The sequence below is a fragment of the Urocitellus parryii genome, chromosome 12 (genome assembly GCF_045843805.1).
Source record: "Urocitellus parryii isolate mUroPar1 chromosome 12, mUroPar1.hap1, whole genome shotgun sequence".
NCBI lineage: Eukaryota > Metazoa > Chordata > Mammalia > Rodentia > Sciuridae > Urocitellus > Urocitellus parryii.
Genome location: NC_135542.1, coordinates 94,102,415 through 94,124,630, shown reverse-complemented (window position 1 = coordinate 94,124,630; position 22,216 = coordinate 94,102,415). Strand labels below are relative to the sequence as shown.

Below are 22,216 nucleotides of genomic sequence, written 5' to 3'. Positions count from 1 at the left end.
TTGTGTGGAGAATAGAGAACAGGAGGCCAAAAAGGAAACAGGAAGACCAGTTAGGAGCTCTCCTATGGTGACCTCAGAAGAGAGATTGTGGTGCCTTAATCCTGGATGCAAGGTGGAGAGGGTGAGGAGTGATTAGATTTAGGATGTGTCTTGAAAGTATAGCCAAAGGATTTGCTGATGGAATAGATAGAGGATAGAAGAGAAAAAGAATGACTGCGGTTTGGTGCTAAGTAACTGGTGTTTCCATTTGCTGAGATGGGGAAGCCTGGAGAAGGCATATCAGGTGTGATTTGGGCCCTGGTAAGTTTGAGATAAATAGCAGACAGAGAAGGAGAGATATTGAGTGAACAGTGGTTGATTTTTTTTTTCATTAACTCAAATTGTTTTATTAGAAGTAGTGTCTCTGCAAAACACTAACAAAAAACTATAAACAGGCAGTTACAAAGTTTACAAGGAAAATACAAAATGAAATTAACAGAGCAAAAACAATCAATTTGTATAATAGCTATGAACCAAGAAAAATGATTTTTATAATCTTAAACATTTAGTTATATATCTCCTGTTTATTCTGAGATTATTTAAAAGTAATCTTCTTTTAAAATTTATTCTGATTTGTTATACATGACAGCAGAATGCAATTCAACTCATATTACACTTATAAAGCACAGTTTTTCATGTCTCTGGTTATACACAAAGTAGAGTCACACCATTTGTGTTTTCATTCATGTACTTTGGATAATGATGTCCATCTCATTCCACCATCTTTCCTACCCTCCTCCCCATCCCTTCCTTTCCTCCCCTTTGCCTATCTAAATTTTGTCTATTCCTTCCATGCTCCCCAATATCCCCATGATGACTCAGTGTCCTTATATCAGAGAAGACATTTGTCATTTGGTTTTGTCATTTGGGATTGGCTTACTTCACTTAGAATTATATTCTCCAACTTCATCCATTTACCTGCAAATGTCATGAGTTTATTCTCTTTTATTGCTGACTAATATTCCATTGTGTATATATGCCACATTTTCTTCATCCATTCATCTCCCGAAGGTTGGTTCCATAATTTAGCTATTGTGAATTGTGCTGCTACAAACATTGATCTGGCTGTGTCCCTGTAGTATGCTGTTTTTAAGTCCTTTGGGTATAGACCAAGGAGTGGGATAGCTGGGTCAAATGGTGGTTCCATTCCCAATTTTATTTCTAATTTTTTATTGATTTTATTATTTTTTTTAAATACACAACAGTGGAATGCATTACAATTCTTATTACACATATAGAGCACAATTGTTCATATCTGTATATAAAGTATGTTCATGCCAATTTATGCATTTATACATGCACTTTGTTTTGGGGTGGGTTTTGCATTACAATTCTTAATATACATATATACCACAATTTTTCATATCTCTGTTTGTATATAAAGTATGTTGACACCCAATTCAAGTCTTTATACATGTACTTTGTATAATGATGTCTAACACATTCCACCATCCTTGCTAATCCCCTGCCCCCTCACTTTCTCTCCCACCCCTCTTCCCTATCTAGAATTAATCTAATCCTCCCATACTCTCTCTCCCTACCCCACTATGAGTCACCCCCCTTTTATCAGAGAAAATGTTTGGCATTTGTTTTTTGGGGATTGGCTAACCTCATTTAGCATCATCTTCTGCAATGCCATCCATTTACCTGAAAATGCCATGATTTTGTTCTTTTTTAATGCTGAGATTCAATTTTCCAAGGAATCTGCATACTGTTTTTCATATTGGCTGCACCAATGTTTTTGTCCCACCAGCAATGTATGAGTGTGCCTTTTCCCCCACATCCTCGCCAACACTTATTGTTGTTTGTATTCTTAATAGCTGCCATTTTGACTGGAGTGAGTTGAAATCTTAGAATAGTTTTATTTGCATTTCTCTAATTGATAGAGATTTTGAACTTTTTTCATATATTTGTTGATTAGTTGTGTACCATCTTCTGAGAATTGTCTGTTCAGTTCCTTGGCCCATTTGTTGATTGGATTATTTGGGTTTGTGTGTGTGTGTGTGTGTGTTAAGATTTTTGAGTTCTTTATATGTCCTAGAGATTAATACTCTATCTGATGTGTGAGGGGTAAAAATTTGCTCCCATTCTGTAGGCTCTCTATTCACCTCATGATTGTTTCTTTTGCTGAGAAGAAGCTTTTTAGTTTGCAAGTACTTGATTTTTAAATCTGGAGTTCAGGAAAGCAATAAAGACTGAGATACAAATGTTGGTGTTATTACCATACAACTAAAACCACTGAACTATGTACAATCACTTAGGGAAGAGTGAGATAGAGAAGGTTGCCCTGACTGAGCCTTGGAGAATTCCAAATTTAGGAAATAAAGATGAGAAAAGAGAAGTAGCAAAGATAACCAAGAATGAAAAGCCAGTGAGTTCAGAGAACTAACAGGTGAGATATCCTGGGAGCTGAATAAGGAAGCATTTCAAGAAGGAGGAAGAACCTACTCCACTGTGTCTTAAGCTGCTGAGAAGTAAGATGAGGACCAAGTCTGGGTCATTGGATTTGACAAGATCAGAGCATTATTGACCAAAAAGATGGGTTCAATAATGTGGTAGGGAGTGACTAGGGTGGGTTATCAGAAGAATGTGCGGAGAGAGGTGGAGTTTTAAATGGTAGAAAGGGAAAAGTATAATAGGTAGAAGGGCAATTAGTTATAGGAAGGGGTGTTTGTTTGTTGTTTGTTTTTTAAGGGGAAGGTATTACAATATTTTTGTATAGAGACAAGAGTGGTGAAGCTTAGGGAGAGAGGAATTTAACAGGAAAACTTCCAGGTGACCAAAGAGGGATGGGTCCCGGGTTGTCCTCTAAAGCAATGAGTAGTGATCCACTTTAGCTAAAAGGAAGTGGATAAAAAGGTAGAAGTGAAGGTCTGTGTTATGGTTTAGATATGAGGTATCCCTCAAAAGCTCATGTGTGAGACAATACATGAAAGTTCAGAGGTGAAATGATTGAGTTACGACAGCCTTCACTCCATCAGTGTGTTAATCCTCTGATAGGAATTAACTAAGGGGTAGCTGAAGGCAGGTAGGATGTGGCTGGAGGAGGTGGGTCATTGGGGGCATGCTTTGGGGGGTATATTTTTGGAGCTTTACTCTCTTTGTTTCTAGTGTGATATTTTGAGCCACTTTCCTCCTCCTACTCTTCTGGAGCTCTAAGGAATGGAGCTTCCTGTCTATGGACTGAGACCTCTAAAACTATGAGTCTCCAAAAACACTTTTCCTCCTCTAAAATTTTTCTTATCAGGTCTTTTGGTCTGAGCAGCAGAAAAGCTGACTAACCCAATGGGCTAACAGAATTGATGGTGACATAGTAAATTTTTATTATTTCTGTTTCCCCAGGGAAGTAAAAAGTCAAATCATCAGCTGAAGGTGAGGTGGAAGCGGATATTAGAGGTTGAGAAAAGAAGTTGTAAAGTCATGTTGTGGAGTCGAAAGGTCAAATGACTAGAGAAATATTTTAGGACTGTCAAGCCATGGGCCACTTGAGATTTGTAAATTGATGAGAGAATTTAGAGATGATTTAACACAATGTGCTCTTTTCTGCAATATAAGGATAGCACAGGCAGAAAATCATTAGCATTGGGATTTTGCCAAAAGAATAAAAGGGAATCAAGGGTATGTGCATGGAGTGATTTTAGGGATGGTCCATGAAATCTAAGCTGGGTAAACAGAGAAACAAGGGCAGGGTGGGGGATAGACAGTGAAATGTGGTGGAATCAACAGGCTGGAGATCCTGAAGAATGTTCAGAATTGTTGGACATGAACTAAAAAGATAGGAAGGATGGTCAGAGACCCAGAGGCTTGAAATAGAAATTTGGGAAAGGATATAGTTATGGATGATGACAAAGTCCAGGTCACTGTACATTGTGACAGTGGAAGCCTGGAGCAAGTGGCAGAAAACAGAATTGAATTATGAAGAAGCTACAGAAATGAGACAGGGAGTTGGGTTGATCATGAAGGTGGATATCACAGTCACAAAAAGTGAAGGCAGGGACAGGGGTGAGAAGGAAGACAGTGATCCAGGGGATAGAATGTCCAATGGATGAGAGGGAATGGGCACCCGATGGGTCAGGGAATGGCAGCAACAGTGTAGAAGCAGTGTCAAAGGAGCTATGGTTTCTAAGAGAAAGAAGGAATGATGGTCTGGTGGTGACAATGAAGAGTAGTGAGTACATCAGCCCCTGGTCCAAGCTCTGAGGTGGGTGGACTGTGGGGGAAGAATAGCAACAGCCCAAGATGGCTACAGTGGTAGAAGTGACTTCCTCTAACACCCAAGGTGAAAGGAACCTTTGAAGAAGAGTTTGCTCTATACAGACTGTGTATCATGGGAGTTGAAGAGGGTGGGAAGGCACATCACACTAGGAAAATGTTTGGAGCCATATTGGAGAGAAGAGCCAGGTAGTAATTAGAAACAAGAAGTCAATCTCTGGTGGAGATCAGAGAAGAACGGAAAAACAGAATTAGTCCTGGGGTTTCTAGGAGAAGGTACGTAATCTCCTAATTAGGACTTCCTTCTTGGGATTAGACACTAAGGCATCTTGTAGTGGTAAAATGCATGGTGGGTGTCACAGGGACAAGGTAGAGGTCTTGGGAGTATAGGAAGACCAGTCTTGCCAAAGGCCCTTGGAAATCTAGAAGATTCCTCCAGAGATTTTTCTAGTAAAGTTCATGACTTTAGGAGTAGAGAGCTTACCAGAATTATGGAATATATAGTCAGGGAATTATCTGATGCCCCTCGCAAAATTAGGTTTAGTGGTATTTTGAAGGAGACTAAAGGGAGTTAAATCCAATGCATAGATAATAGACCCTCTTCAACTGAGAGAGACAGCAGGAATCTGAGATGCATATGGCAGACTGTAAGTTCTACTTTTTATAACAAATATTTTATAATGCTTCCATGTAGTGAAATAAAATTTACATATTTTATAATCTACCAATACATACATTTCCAAGGGAAAATTAGTATAATTTCAAGGAGAAATAAGATAAAATAATTTATATTTAAATATGAATTTCAATATGGAAATGCTCAGATACACGACAATTTGATAGAATAAAGAAGATATGACAGCAGACATAGGAACAGTTTCTTTTGCCTTTTTTTCTTTATTTTTGTTTTTGATTTTGGCAACTCAAATACAATAAGCCATGCTGCTATCTATAGCATGATGTTCTGAAATGGGGATTAATTCTTGATTATGAACAAAAAATCAAAATCATTTCTTCTTTATATATTATGTTCCTAGAAAATCCAATTCATATTAAAAATCATTCAAAATACTTCTTATGTCATTGTAAGGATAATGACCTCCCAAATATGTTCTCATCCTGATTGCTGGTACTGATGAATATGATAGTCCCTCCTCACCCTTGGTTTTAATTTAGTTACCCATAATTTTAGTTGCCCACAGTCAACTATGGTATGAAAAAGCTAAAAGAAAAATTCTTTTTTCAAAGAATTTACATTCTAAATTGCACTGTTCTAAGTAGTGTGATGAAATTTTATGCCATCCTGGTCCAGGACATGAATTGTTCCTTTATCCAGTGTGTCCACGCTGTATATGCTACCTATCCATTAGTCACTCAGCAGCTATCTCATTTATCAGATCAATAATCATAGTGTCACAGTACATGTGTTTAAATAACCCTTACTTTTGTTAACAGCCCCAAAACACTGGAGTAGTGATGCTAGCAATTTTAATACATATATGTTTATAATTATTCTATTTTATTATTGGTTATTGTTAATCTCTTCCTATGCCTAATCTGTATATTAAATTTGCCAAAGGCATCTGTAGGGGGAAAAAAAAACACATAGTTTATATAGGGTTCCATACTATCCAAGGTTTCAGGCATTCCCTGAAGGTATGGAATTTATTCCTCAGGGATAAGGAGAAACTATTCTGTGTTACTTTACGTGGCATGAGGGACTTTGCAGGTGTGACTAAGTCAAGGCTCTTGTGATAGGGAGATGGGGCTGGGTATCTGTGTAGGCCTAATGAAGTCACATGAGTCCTTGCGAGTGAATACCTCGTGAGGTAAGAGAAGGTGCCGTGCTGCCAGTTTTGAAAATGAAGAAAAGGGCCATGAACCAAAGAACAGGAGCAGCTTCTAGAATCTGGAAGAAAAAAAAGTGCGGGGGAGAACAGATATTCCCCTCAAGTCTCCAGAAGAACGGTAGCCCTACCAACATCTTAATTTTAGCCTGGCAAAATCCATTTCAGACTTTTAGACTCTAGACCTGTGAAATAATAAATTTGTGTTGTTTTAAGCAGCAACAGGAAATGTTCACTTGATTTATATAAAAATCAGAGATAGAGCTGGGCATGGTGGTACATGCCGGTAAGGGAGTCTAAGGTAGGAGGATAGTAAGTTCAAGGCCAGCCTAGACAATTTAGGGAGGCCCTAAGCAACTTAGCAAGACCTTGTAATAAAATAAAAATTAAAAGGGGCTGGGGATGTGTCTCAGTGATTAAGTGTCCCTGGGTTTGAGCCCCAGTTCCAAAAAATCTTGATAGATTCTAAGCTTGGGTAAATTATAAACTGGCTTTTCTCCTCCATGAATACCTGGAGGGATATTCAAAAATCACCTGGGAAGTAAGGCAATATTTCCTTGTGCAGGATTGTAGCACTCATCTGAAGGTATCCAGAGACCCTGATTTGTGACAACCAAACACATACCACAAATATCTAATTTTCAAAAGAAAATACCATCTAGAAGCAAGGAGATTAAGGTATAGTCATATCTGAACACTTCTCTGAATCAGAAAACCAATTTCAAAGATACTTTCAAGGACCTTTAGCTACTTGGCATTCAGTAGCCTGAAAGCAGATCCAATTTCAGAGTCAAGATCAATAACCTATCAGTACTCTGATCGATCAATAAAGACTCCCAAATTGATTTCATAAAAGCTTATATTTTGCCTCTCCTCATCACCTGCCCTGATAGTGGGAATGAGAACAGATCTGTATCTGAAAATAGAAGCCATCGTGATTGATCCATAGTCATCTAGTTTCTCAGGGAGACATCTTAATGAAATCCCCAGCCATTATAAATATTCACAATTGGGGAGAATTAGTGCAATTAAAATGGAGAAAGAGGTGATTCCCCTTTCATTCTTCATTGCTATAGATAACAGGGAATAAAAAAAATAACCTTTTACATAACATCTCCTCCCTCTGCAGTCATTTGTTATTATCTGCAAAGGTGGAGCATACTTAGCGACTGCTCTTGAAAGAAAAATGTCAGAAAACAATACAGTGGATGCCCTAACACTAAAGCCACTTTAGACTCCACTAGGGGATTCTGGGTGTAACACCCAGAGAAAGGGCTGCAGGATTCAAAGAGGGCAAGGCACTTTGGGAGCCAAGACAGGCAAATCCTTCTGTTTGGGAGCAAAGCACAGGAGTGGGTGTGGACGGAAGGCAAGAGAATGAATGTTTCGTTACTTAGCTGCAGTGTTGTAATTAGCCCTCACCAGGGAGATTAGGCACCAGCGCATTGTTTAGCACATCAGGCTGTCTGTCCTCAGGGAAGGCTGCATGGCTCAGGAAAATGGAGCAGGGTAAGACAGCTCATTACTGAACTGTTCCTTGCAGAAGAACAGGAAGCTCTAATTTCTGCACTGCTCTCTACTTAAGAATGTAGTTTGATCATTACCAAAGCAGAGGATGTTCTTTTTGAGTGAGGAGAAAGTATGATAAATAGTCTTTCAAGTTAAGAGAATAGATAATTGTATAATTAGACAAAAATTTCACCTTAGGGTTTACTGGAGGTGCACCCCTAGGTGAAGGCTGAGGAATGAGCTATTTTACTTTTTTGACTGCTTTGTTAGGAGAAGATAGCCGCTAAGTTCCTCCAGATGTCCCCATCACTCCTGCACACCACCTTTAGTTTAACCAGATTCATTTGTCGAGTAGATCAAAAGCCAGTTTCCTAGGTAGAAAATGACCTCTGTGTATTATTCACGATTCAGGAACCCAAAGAGGGCATTAACACAGTTGACAATGATCAGGTATGGTAGAAGTTCCGTGCCAAGGACTCTGAAATAACTCATTTTTAAAGAAATATTTGATGATTGGAAACTTCAAGGTTAATCTGGCAGTCGGTTGCTAATCCCTGACAAAGGCTCTCTGGGCTGTGGCTTGAAGAATAATATGCAGTAAAGTAGACAAATTTATGAAAACCCAGAGTGTGTGACAATTTTCACTGGATTGTAAAATGCTTACCAAGGCCTACTCATCCTGTGCCCCCTGAACCAGAGTGCACCATGTCTAGCATAGAAGATGCAGAATTCATCCACCAGCACTGTTGTGAGCTGAATTTTGCACATAACCACCTCAATTCACACGTTAAATTACAAAACCAGGCATGGCACCTGTCTGAGAGTTCCAGAAACTTAGGAGACTGAGGCAGGAGGATTATTTGAGCCTGAGAGTCCAGGGTTAGGTTTCAGAGACATAGCAACAAGACCCCATCTCTTCAAATCATTAGCATTTTGCTTTAAAGCTTGTCATGCAGTCATTTTAATAAAGCTCTGTTCAGCATCCCCCGCGTGTGTGTGTATGTGTGTGTGTGTGTGTGTGTGTGTACACGCGCGCACGTGTGCCTATGCATGTCTATATATATGTGGACACATAGACCCATAGAGGGCAGACAGTGTGAAGAAAGGCAGGGAGAAAGTAGTCATCTACAAGCCAAGGAAAGAAGTCTATAGTGGGTTCTTCATTCCTAGCCCTCTGAAGCAACCAACACTGCCCACATGTGGATCTCAGACTTCTAATCTTCAGAACTGTAAATTTTTGTTCTGCAAACCATCCAGTTTGTGATACTTGTTACAGCAGCCCTAGCAAACCATTCCAGGTACTTTCTACTGCTAACATAAGGAAGCCTCTGAGAAAGTCATTGTTTTCCAATGTGTCCAGAAGAATGTCTTCACTTTTTCTTCTTCCCTGAATGATACCTCTTAATCGCAGAGGCTGCAACTTCCAGGCTGTAGCAAGACAAGTAGAAGACAGGGAAGGGACAGGTATTGGCATCTGAGATGTATGTCTAGGCCCCATAGAGAGCACATGGAGGAGAGCTGCTAGGATAGGAGAGAGCCCCCAAACAAGAGCCATTGTCCCTTCTCAGATCAAAGGATTATGTGACTATTTCTTTTTATAGAAAAATAGGCATTTGGTAGTAGAGATTTTTCCACCTCAGTGCAGCAAAATTACTCAAATGTGATTTCTAATTACAACAATCTCTATTAACAGCTCTATTAGGGTTGTTCGATGCGCCTTCCAGATACAGATCCTAGAAGGAATTTGACCACGTCCCAAATGCCCAGTGGCCCCTGTTTGGCTCAAACTCAGATCTGGTTGACTTTCCATTCAAGAAACTCACTGGGGACTTATAAAAATTATTTTACAACACAAGATGGGAAAAGTGTTCTTCTAAAGAATGAAAGAAAAGACATTCTTTTAATAATTTGGCACAAGAAATAAATCAGAAAATATCCACATTAGGTTCATTGAATATACAACCTTTGCCCTTATTTAGATAAGAAGAAAATCAGGAGGATCTGAATGATAAAAGAGAAGACCATATAGTAATGCACACAGAAATCATATTTGTCATATAGAAGAAAACTAAGTTTTTCTAAAACAAAAGAGGAAGAGAAATGAAAATCTAAGAGAGAAGTTATTAGTTGTGAAAAAGACAAGATAGAAATGTAATTTCACATACCAAGTATTCCTGAAAAAGAAAGCAGCCTAAGTTTAACAGTTATCATAAATTTGCAATAGAATAAAACATTCCAGAGCAGAATTTATATTCCAGAATCAACATAGAATGGGCTAATATAAATGGGGAAAAGTTTCACACCCATTAATATTCCTTTTGCTTTGGGTAAATTTTTGAATTCTGAGTTTAAATTTTAAAATTTCTTTCTATATCTCAGCAGGAAAACCATCAAAGATACTTAAAAGAAAACTAACTTCTAGCTTCAGTTCTCTGATAGTTTGCAATAAATGTTAGAGAGAAATTGAGCTAAATTTATATAGTATTTTTAAGCAGGAAAGATTGTGACCTTATGTTCTTACATTGTTGTTCATGTATGAAAGATGTTCTCAGATCTGCAAGGACATATAAAACAGAATAATCACATGCTTTTCCTGAAGAAAAAAAAAGCAAAGACATAATACAACCAATGAAGAAATTAACTAAAATTGAGTACTTAAAGAAGGAAGAACTGATACAGAATAAATGATAATGAGAATTATAATCTATCAAACATGGTTTCTACCCAATTGCTATATGGTAATTCAATTGAAAGCAAAAGTTAAAATTTTTTAAAAAAATTCTTGAAAGAGATTTATGTTTTATTAAAAGCAATAAGACAATAATAATTTTTAGATTAATATTTAGGTAGAGTTATGAAGGTATATAGCCATTGTAAATATTTTTGATTTATTAATTTCAGAAATGTAGGTTAAAGCATATTTTACCTAACAATTATGTGCATTTTTTTCCTGATTACAAAGGAGAGACATGTTTGTTTTGAAGAACAAAAAATCAAGGAAGAAAAAACCCTCTTGTAATTACAACACCTAGAAATAATCATTGCTACTACATTTACCTTTCGTCCTTGGAACTAGGCAGCCAAGTGTGCAGTTTGATAATCTGCTTTTTACATGTGACTGAATAGATTCTTAACCAGTATGACTTTTAGGGTCTGATAGCAAATGATCCCATTTGTAATAGTTTTCTATTGCTGCTGTAACAAATTACCACAAGGTTAATGGCTTGAAATAACACAGTTTTGTTAGCTTACAGTTCTGGAGAAGTATGTTTATTCTTTTGGGGCACTCAGGAGTAGGTTTCTCCCCTTGCTGTTTCTAGTTTCTTGAGACCTCCTGCATCCCTTGGCTCAAACCTTCTTTCTCCCTCTTCAAAGCCAGTAACACCCTGACTCTCCCACGTTGTTCAGCTCCCCCGCCTCTGCCTCCCTGAGATCACAGCTGAGAAAGATTCTCTGACTTTGAGGACCCAACTGATTCAATTAGGCAGACTTGATAAGCCAAGATAATCTCTCCATCTTGGGATTCATAATCACATCTGCAAAGCCCTTTGTTCTATGTAAAGTAGCATATTCAGATCCTGGGATTAGGAATTGGACCTCTTAGGAGCCAGAGGATCATTATTCTGCCCACCAAAATACTGTACAGCCATAATTCATCTAAGTAATCCCTTCATTTGGCATCTGTTTCCATATTTTTTAAATAATAAATAACAATATTATCCTGCAAAAGTGTGTGCAAACATTTTCCCACAGGGCAAATTTCTAGAATTGGAATTCTAAGTCAAAGACTATTGCTTTTAAATGTCAAAATTCTTGACATGTTGTTAAGTTTACTTTCCGAAAGATCTAAACTCATTTTTCTCCAGTAGCATATGAAATTCCTGATTTTCTACCTTAGCAACCAGAGACCATATATCTACTTTTTGATATTTAACAATTGGATGAGTAAAAAAAAAAATGGCACACATTGTTGTGCCAGCTACATTTCTTTGATAACTAATGAACCTAAATATTTTTTTCCTATTTTTATAAGGTCCCAAGCCCATAAAGGTTTTTTATTACAATATTAAAATGACATAAATTGACTTTATAATCTGTAACTGGATAACACATATCTTATTCATCAGCCTGCTGAACTGATCTTTCTTCAGAAATACCAAAAACGTTCAAAAATTGTCAGATACCTGGTTTTTAACTTTCGGGGCTTGCTGAATCACAGCAGCTGAGTTTGAAATAAGTTCAATGCCATTTCTTTAAGGATTAACTCATCTTTCTGGGCTTGAGATACTGAGAAACCAACAACTGACCTCATTCGAACCCTCATTGTTCACCCAAGAAATTCCAGATTTCAACAAGAGACCCATTCTCCTGAATAATGACTTCGATGAGGAAATGAGTGTGCCGCGGGCCTCATCTCCTAACGGAAACCCAGTGTAACATCTTTGATCATGCACTTCTATGAATGGTGTACTACCAGATGATTTGTCAACCAGAGCTGCTTTTTTTTTCCCTTCTGAGGAGACTGAGTTCTGTGTTGATGTGGTGGAAGTCTCTCCTCAGGGTTCCTCTGGGGCCATTCACAGGAACCATGCATCTCATGAGAATGATGTGGGCATTTTCCAAAATGATCTTCCTTCTCATGGTAGATGTGTTTTTCTGTATCTTTACTGATCATATGTCAATCTTATGTTTTTAAATTATTTTAATTCCTTTGTACATTTTCTTATTGGTGTACAAATAAGAATTATCATGAATTGATTTCTAAGAATGATCTCCGTTTTTAACACTATTAGCTCCTGCCTAGAACTGAGGGACATTACCTTAAGTGAAATGGCTTAGACACAGAAAGACAAATACAAGTCCTCATGGAAACTAAAAAAGTTGATCTCACAGAAGTAGAAAGTAAATATTGTTTTCCAGAGCCTGGGAAGGATGTAGAGGAGGGGGATGAAGACTGTGGTTAATAGGTACAGGTGTGCAAGTAGGAGGACTAACACCCAATCTTCCAAAGCACAGTCAGATAACTACAGTTGACAGCAATTAATTATGTATTTCAAAATAGCTTGTAGAGAGGAATTTGAGTGTTCCTAGCACAGAGATGATAAATGTCTGAGGTGATTATCCTGATTTAATCATGACGTGTTGTATACGTGTATGGAAATGTCACTGTAGCCATTAATGTGTACAATTACTATTGTCAATGTTTTAAACGTCTTAAAAGATTAATTATTTTTAGTATAAGTTACAAATATATTTCAGGTTTATTTGCTTCTGAAATTTTCTGAGATATTTTTTAATTCAGAGTTTCACATAATCTATTACACATTTACTTTTTCACTACTAATTTCTGATAACCCCAATGTTTACCTCTATTTCCTTCTGAATTTTGTATGGGGTGAAATACACTATTTTTCCAAATAGTTCACCAATTGTTACCAGCAGGATTTCTTGACAGATCTTTCCTTCTTCCATATATATATAATGCAGTGGGTAGTTTATACTGAATTCTAGTGTGTGATAAGGCCTCCTTGTAGGCACTTTATTACAGTTATTTGATCCATTTTTCAATTCTTATGTTGATTTGGTCCATCTTGCATCCTTATGCTTTTATATTAGAACTTCAATGCTGTTTCTGATATTTTTGGACTCTTTTGCCAGTCTGTTTTTCCAGGTGAGCTTTAGAATCATTAAATCATTGTCCTAAGAAAAACCTTACTGTACTTTTAATTGGAATTACACTAAAATATAAAAAGATTGAGAGATCATTGATATCCTTCCCATTACAAGTCTTCCATTTTTAAGTTGTCTGTTCTACCCGTGACAAACACTGAATGTATTCATCATACAAATGTCCTTCACATTTTAGTTTGATTATTCCTACAGTTTATCTTGTTGCCATCATGAAAAAATATTTCCATGATCATGTACCGTCATTTTTATTATTGTTGATAGTATGTGAAGCTCTACTGTTTCATATCTATTATGTAAATAGCTACAATGAGCAGAATGCACATTGTATTATGAGAACACTAAGGCATCTAAAACCCTGAAGCAGGATAACAGCTGTATCACTGAATGAACTAGAACAGGCATCCATCTCTCTTTTCCAGCAAAGAGGCATCCTCAGATAATTTGGACTAAATAAAAAAGGATGTAATCTCTGAAGGCATCCACATTTTACATTTTGCAACTCCAGCCACCCACAACCTCCAGCCCACACACTGTGCTCTTATTCTTTCACTCTTGTTCTCTGTCTTCCAAATTGTCTTGGGAAGAGACTACTGGCCAGACTGATGAAAGTTTCTATCTCTGGAAGAGTCAGTCATAGCCCAGAGGGTAAAGGCCAATAAATGTGTACGGGGGAGGGGCAAAGTAAGAGGGCAAAGATGCTGATTGTTTGGTAAACAACTAGGTAAGGGTTCATCACAATCCTCTGGAATTTGCAAGTTAGATGATCATGTTAATGTACAGAATGTCTTAAAGCAGCTATTAAATATTTAATATTGCTATTAAAACATAGCAATAATAATAGTGGACATCCTAAATAGAATGGGAATGCTTTTATAGTTTTATCATTCCATATGTTGCTTGTTGATTTATGATGCTTTTTACCAAAAATGAAAGAACGTGCCCTTGTTGCAAGATTTCATGAGAATGGATGTTGAATTTTATTGAATTCATTTATGGTCTCTATCCAGAAGGCCACATGTTTTTCTCCTATAACCTAATGATGTGACTTTTGATTATTAATGAGTGATGTAATATCCAGTCAGTCTTGTTTGAATAGAGTGGTGTGTCTGTATGATGGCATGTTTTCAATTGTCTTAGTCTCATTCCTCTCTACTCACAGTAAGGGAAAAAGAATTTCCTTAGGGAGTGTTCATTTGTATGACTTTTTAATTAAAGATTAAAGACTTACAGGATATTTGTGTGCCTCTTTAATGGATATTAATTGTTTGAATTGGCTCATTAAAGTATGGAGTTTTTCCTTCTTGTTAAAAACTCATTCCAAATGTTCTGAGCTTGGTGGGGATAGAATATGTAATGGAAGGATAGAGAAAAAAATTAACTGGGGAGCCACATCCCAGAGGGGATGTGGGCTGTCTTCCTGTCTCCACGGCTGGTCATTTGTTATATTTAAAGTGGAGGACAAAACGATGAGAGCCCTAAGTTACAGGATTTGCCATGATGAGCAGCAGAGTAAGCTTGAATACATGGTGTTTTATGAGAACTCACTCTTGGGTGCAGAAAAGTCTAAGGCCCCTCCCAGGTTACTCCAGTGGTCCAGGATTATCACCTGGAGAATCTGGAAGTTGGACACCATTCTCAGTGGGCATGATTCCTGAACCCTCTGTAAGGAGTTCAAAGTCAGCAAATAGATCTTTCTGCTCTCACTATTTTAAGATCTTTCCCTCAAAAGGGGCTTAAGAGCATAAAAGGGCGTTGTGGCCAATTTATACCAAGATAGTTTCATAAAATGTTGATGGAGATCGGGACTCTCCTTGTCAGAGCCGATGTAGAGGCCAAGATGAAGTTTGACCTTCAACTTGGTGCCTGAAGGGGCCTTCTTGCAATCCTAGGAGCCAGATTACCCACAGTCCTGGATAATTCCACCTAGACTATGATGTATTCCCTGCCAGGTTCTCATGAATATTTTGTTTAGTGTTTCAAGGTTGAGGGGAGACCCGTGAGGACAGACTGGTGACTGATTCTTTGAGTTTGTGCTTCATGAAATTAATCTGGAGTTTTATCTGTTTTCTTTGTAAAGGATTAGTTTATATGTCATAGAAATTATATAACATCTCTCCTCACTCTCCTGTCCCCTTCCTCCCTCCCTCCCTTTCTCCCTCTCTCCCTCTCTCTTTCTCTCCTTTTAGACTGCCTGGGCCCAAAGTCATTCAATAGATGATCTTTTCATTGTCTTCCATGATTAGTGTTCTTTTTAGATTGCCATATTATGCTTCCATTGGTTTGGATAATTTGTATTTTCCTAGAAAATTGTCTATTTCATTTACTGCATTCAATTTTCATGATGTTTTTTGTATACTTTAGATAATGCCTTCAACTTACAAAACAATCCATTGTCATAATTTTTCCATTATTTTTATTTTGTAGAGTGTAAATGTTGTTAATCCTGCTTGCTTTAGTTTGCATGTGCCTGATTGTATTTGCTTTTTTAGGGAATGTGTTTTTATTTTAAGACAAGAGTGACATTGTTTATACCACTTCCTAAAACATTCTGAGAAACAGAACAATCCTTTTGTGCAAAATATCAACAGTTAATCTACATGTAAAACTTAAATGATTTATTTTAAGTTTCACTAAGTAAAATGAATAAATACATAAAGAAGAATAATGCAATATTGGAATAAGAATCAGTCTCAATACCCACCCCACTGTGTGTGTGTATGTATGTGTGGGTTTACCTACCCTGCCTTTACTTTGTTTTAAGACATCTACATTTTAATATTGACTAGAGTGTCTTCTTCAAAATAAATTATAAAATGTTTTCAGTGTAAACAGAGTTGAATGCAAACTTTGCACTTTTTAATTTTTTAATGCAACTGTTTGTGAACTTTCCAGAATAAGTCACTAGCTAGAAAGGAAGTTCAGAGTTCATTGCTCTTACCTCAAGTTGTTCCCCCAATTATCTGCTAAAGATTTAATTTAAAAAATAATAATAAATCTGGCAACATTTGCCTTTGTATTAATACAATCAATGCAGAATTGTATTTAATAGAACTTATGACTATGTAATTCTAAACTAGTTTTTCCTTTTTTTTTCCAAGACTCATATTTATTCTAAGATTGCTAAGATATATAACAGTAATTGTCATACCACTCTGTAGAATTCACTTCCAGAATCTGCTGTTGTTCCTATTGACTGATAATGTACAGTAAAAATTGCCACAGTTACAAATTCTGTTAAGATATTAAAAATTTTTTAAGATTTTTTTCTTCAGATGCATAAATCATTTCTTTTATTTGTTTATTTTAATTTATTTATGTGTTCAAAGTCTTATATAAATGTTTTTATTTTAGAAGGTGTACATTTTAGCTGCTGTGAACTGATTCACATTTTCTTTTTTCCCCAAACTCAGATTTTTTCAATCAATCAATTAATTAATTTTTTGTTTGTTTTTTTCCTACATGACAGTAGAGTGTACATACATGGAGTATAACTTATTCTAATTAGGATCCCATTTTTGTCATTGAACATGATGTGGATTTATACACATGATAATGTTCATGAATTCATATATGAACACATGAAAATCATGTCCAATTAATTCTACTGTCTTTCCTATTCCCACACCCCTCCCTTCCCTTCAGTCCCCTTTATCTGATCCAATGAATTCTATTTTTCTCTCCCAGCTCCTTATTGTGCGTTAGCATTTGTATATTAAAGAGAACATTCAGCCTTTGGTTGTTTGGGGATTGGCTTATTTCACTTAGCATGATAATCTCCAGTTCCATCCATTTACAGACAAATACCATGATTTTGTTCTTCTTTAAGGCTGAGTAATATTCTATTGTGTGTATATACCACATTTTCTTTATCCATTCATCTGTCAAAGGGCAACTAGTTGGTTTCATAGCTTGGCTATTGTGAATTGAGCTGCTATAAACATTAATGTGTCAGTGTTACTGTAGTGTGCTGATTTTAAGTCCATGGAAAATATATGCCAAGGAGTGGGATAACTGGTCAAATGGTGGTGGTTGCATTCCAAGTTACCTGAGAAATCTCCATACTACTTTCCAGAGTGGTTGCACCAATTTGCAGTCACACTAGCAATGCATGAATGTACCTTTTTTCCCACATCCTCACCAACATTTATTATTATTGTATTCTTGACAATTGCCATTCTGACTAGAATGAGATGGAATTTCAGTGTGGTTTTAATTTGCATTTCTCTATTGCTAGAGATATGGAACATTTTTCACATGTTTGTTGATTGATTGTATCAGTTCCTTTGGCCATTTATTGATTATATTATTTGGTGGGTTTTTTTTTGTTTGTGTGTGTGTGTGTGTGTTAAATTTTTTGAATTATTTATATATCCTGGAGATTAATGCTGTATCTAAGGTACAGGTGGCAAAGATTTTCTCCCATTCTGTAGGCTCTGTCTTCATGCTTTTGATTGTTTCCTTTGCCGTGAAGAAGCTTTCTAGTTTGCACCATCCCATTTATTGATTCTTGATTTTACTCTTTGTGCTTCAAGGGTCTTGATGAGGAATTCAGTTCCAAAGCTGACATGATGAAGAGTTGATCCTATATTTTCTTCTATGAGGTGCAGGGTCTCTGGTCTAATGCCTAGGTCCTTGACCACTTTGAGTTGAGTTTTGTGCTGGGTGAGAGATAGGGGCTCGATTTCATTGCACTACATAGGGATTTCCAGTTTTCCCAGCATCGTATTTTGAAGAGGCTATCTTTTCTCCAATGTATGTTTATGCTGTCTCTGTCTAGTATGAGACAATTGTATTTATGTGGATTTGTCTCTGTGTCTTTTATTCTGTTCCTACCGGTCTTTATGTCTGTTTTGGTACCAATACCATGCCATTTTTCTTACTATAGCTCTGGAATATAATTTAAGGTCTAATATTATAATGCCTCCTGCTTCATTTTTCTTGCTAAGGATTGCTTTGGCTATTCTGGGCCTCTTATTTTTCCAAATGAATTTCATGATTGGTTTTTCTGTTTCTATAAGAACATCATTGGAATTTTAATAGTAATTGCATTAAAACTGTATAGTGCTTTTGGCAGTATTGAAGGAGGCCAGAGAACCCCCTCCCAGAAGACCCTTACCATAATTAAGCAGAAACTCCCACCATATTTGTAGCATGTAGTTCCTCTTAGCCTATCAGAAAAGCTTTTTATCAGCAAAAGCTTCTGCAGAAGGGCATTGTGGTTGGTAGTTTACTCTTTTTGTAAATGTCAGGTTTGCAGGAGAAAAACAGTGAAACCTCTATCTAAAAGATGGAATGAAAAGCACTTGTCATGTGAACCTCCTAGCCCCCTCCTCCCACTGGGTATAAAGTTCAATGAATTTCAAAAATTTTTGTCCAAGGGAGCATTATTTTTAATAGCAATAGCCCATGTGGACCCTGTAGTCAATAAACCTACTTCCTGAAAATTCTTCAGGTGTTCAGCCTCTTCAGTATGGCCAGTTTGACAATATTAATTCTGCTTATTCAAGAACATTGGAGATCTTCTCTAATTCTATGGTCTTCTTCCATTTCTTTCTTTAGTGTTCTGTAGTTTTCATTGTCTTTCACATTTTTTTTGTAAGATTGATTCCTAAGTTTTGTTTTGTTTTTGAGGCTATTGTGAACAGGATAGTTTTCCTAATTACTCTTTCAGCTGAGTCATCATTGATGTATAGGAATGCAATTGATTTATGGGTGTTAATTTTATATCCTGCTACTTTGCTGAATTCATTTGTGAGTTCTAGAAGTTTTCTGGTGGTATTTTGGGTCGTCTAAATATAGAATCATGTCATAGGCAAACAGGGATAGTTTCAGCTCTTCCATTCCTATACATATCCCTTTAATTTCTTTCTTTTGCCCAATTGCTCTGGCTAATGTTTCAAGGACTGTGTATTTGATTCACATTTTCATTAAAAGCAAATAAATATTCATAAGTCCTCAAGTTGACCTCAAAAAGAAAGCACACACACACAAAAAAAATATATATATATATTAGGTGATCAATACCACTTGCAACAGACAAACCCTGAGTTCCCAGTATATCAGCACAACCATTGACTGCTTCCTCTCCCAAAGTCTGATGTGAGTCAGAAGTTCCTCTCCTCCATCTGATGACTCAGGCATCAAGTTTGCCTCTATCTCCTGACACTACCATTTCAACACATGACTTCCAAAGTTGCCATGACTTAGTAAGACGGAAGTAGATGTGGCATGTCAGCTCTTAACTGTCTCAGCCTGGAAGTGATCTCACTTCCATTTACTTTTCATTGGCTAGATTTATTAACATAACCTTTCTTATTTGCAAGAGAGCTGGAAGGTGTCATCTGTCATAGCATCAGGATGTAGAAAATAATTGAATATGTGAAAGCACCAGTAGCCTCTTCCACAAGTGATAAATGCAGAATGCTTCATACTCAGTAGATTGTAAATGTAATTCTGGCATAGAATTTTTAACAACCTTGAAACATCAACAAAATTTCTCTGAATCATCCATCTTCAAGTGAAATGGCAACATATAATTAATGTGCAAAAACATTTTAAGTGAAAAAAACGTCGGCACCTTAATTGTCTCCCAGGCATTAATAGCACACAAAAATGCTAAAATATATAATCATACTGACTTTCAATTACAAAGAAATGTATCCCTAATCAAGAAAGTTGTGAATATAATTAAATATGTCTAAGATGAAGCGGACCTCAACTAAACCTGTTCCCTTTTGATATATTTTTTACACCTACCTGAGGCTTTTCGATTTCCACTGGCCTAGTCCCATTGTTTTCTTTGCTAACATAAAATAACTAGACTTTCCTGTGAAGGCTCTGGCTCTCTTCCAGTGTGATTTGGAGATCAGAACCATTGGCCACTGAATTAGTATGCATGCTATATGTATGCTACAGTGTATGTCTCTGCTATGTGTTTTTCGGATTTTGTCATTTTTCTTGAAGAAATATTTAGATGGGATCACGACAGCATACTTTAGGATGCCTTTAATCTTTATAAATCTGATTATGTAAAACTTTTATTGCATGACTGTCTTTTTTTGGAATCTGTAGATGTCACAAAGCAATAGCATTTTATTCTAAAATGCATTTTTAGAACATTCTTTGGCTTACATTTTGCAAATATATTTCCAATATGCTTCCAAGTGATAATAATAATGAGAAGGTGCCCCCTCCCCCCCTTTTTTGGATGATCATCAGTACTTGAGTATTGAGTACTTGATAAATTCTTTGTTGGGCTTCTGTCCCTCAGTTTTGACAACTCCATTCGATGTTCACTCTGGATAAGTGATTATCTGATTTGCCTGTTTGTTCCCTTCCCAACACTGCCCATGAGGAGATAGGAGAGATAGGATTCACTTCCATTAGTCATATTTGAACACAGGTTATCCATCTTTCCATGTGTGACTTTTCCTGAATAATGATTTCTTTCTTTTCTATTCTATTTAGGTTTTTTTACATATTTCTGATCTTTTATCTTTTAGTAGGAGTGTTTTTGCCATTACTGTTTCTTGTGATGAGCATTTCTTGATTTATCATTGTCTCTTTACCTCTTTTATTACATGGATTATATTTTCTTTGATTTTGTTTCCTCTAGTACAATGGTGTTTTCTATTGTTGCTTTCCTAATGGTCAGTTTCACATTAAAAAAAAAAAAAAAAAAAAAAAAAAAAAAAAACTTGAAGCTATTCTTTTCTTCCCGTCAACACAAAGAATAAAACTGTATTTCTTGGCTATCTCTATGAAAAATAACATTTTTTGTTTCTCTCACCCAGTTTTTTTTAATTTTTTTTAGTTGTAGTTGGACACAACACCTTTATTTTATTTATTTTTATGTGGTACTGAGGATCAAATCCAGCACCGCACACATTCTAGGTGAGCGCTCTACCACTCAGCCCCAGCCCCAGCCCTTCTTACCCAGTTTTTAATGATAAAAATTTTAATTCATATTTTTACTATTAACTTTTATGCTGTATATTTTCTATTTCAAGGGCTATTTTAACATTAGTAGTAAGCCTTATAACATAACAACTATTGTGAAGACTTAATTTTCTGTTTGAATGTTTGTAATGTTTGGCATAATCCTTTTAGTCAACAGTATTCCTTTTCTGATCCTATTCTGAGCTGTTTCTCTCTAATTGAATAATGTCTTTGAGTAGTATTTTGTTTTGAGGGATTTGTTGTTATTGCTTATTTTTTCCAAGGATGGTATTGCTAGTATACTTTCTGAGCTCTGCCATTTCTAAGAAGTTCTTCCTGCTACCTTAACACATGAGTAAAAACTTGGGTAGAAAAGTCTCAATCTATAAAATTTCTCCTGCCATAATTTTATAAATATGTTTCAATTTCCTTCCATTATGGTAGGAAAGAATTGAAACTGACCCAACATTTTCCCCTTATATATGAAATGTTTATTTTTTAGTTAGCTAGTAGAATTCTTTGTTTTGGTACTGAGGATTGAACCCAGTGGCACTTGATTACTGAGCCACATCCCCATCCCTTTGTTGTATTTTATTTAGAGACAGGGTCTCTCTGAGTTGGTTAGGGCCTTGCTAAGTTGCTGAGGCTGGCTTTGAACTCATGATCCTCCTGCCTCACCCTCCAGAGCCACTGGGATTACAGGCTTGCACCACTAGAATTCTTTGTTTGCTTTTGAAAAAAATAAGAAAAATATATCAGAATATCTCAAAGTATGTATTCCCTCTCCTTGAACTTATTGATTTGCTTAGCGTAGACAGGCCCAGATTTCATTCATTTCAGGAACGTTTTTCTTCTACTATGTCTTCAATCACTGTTTCTGTTTAAATCATTTAGTTCTGGTCAGGAATCCCAAAGTCCTCATTATTTTTACCTTAGTGTCTTTTTCATTTTCATTCTTGAACAACTTGCATTGCTAATTT

The 22,216-nt window shown here is 36.5% G+C and overlaps 1 protein-coding gene and 1 pseudogene across 1 annotated transcript in view; one reads left to right on the top strand and one right to left on the bottom strand.

The window, feature by feature from the left end:
* Tacr1 (tachykinin receptor 1) overlaps window positions 1-22,216 on the top strand; it is a 150,169-nt gene that overhangs the window by 21,206 nt on the left and 106,747 nt on the right. The gene's annotated exons all lie outside the window — the stretch shown is intronic.
* On the bottom strand, window positions 11,724-12,248 carry LOC113188892 (large ribosomal subunit protein uL6 pseudogene; annotated as a pseudogene).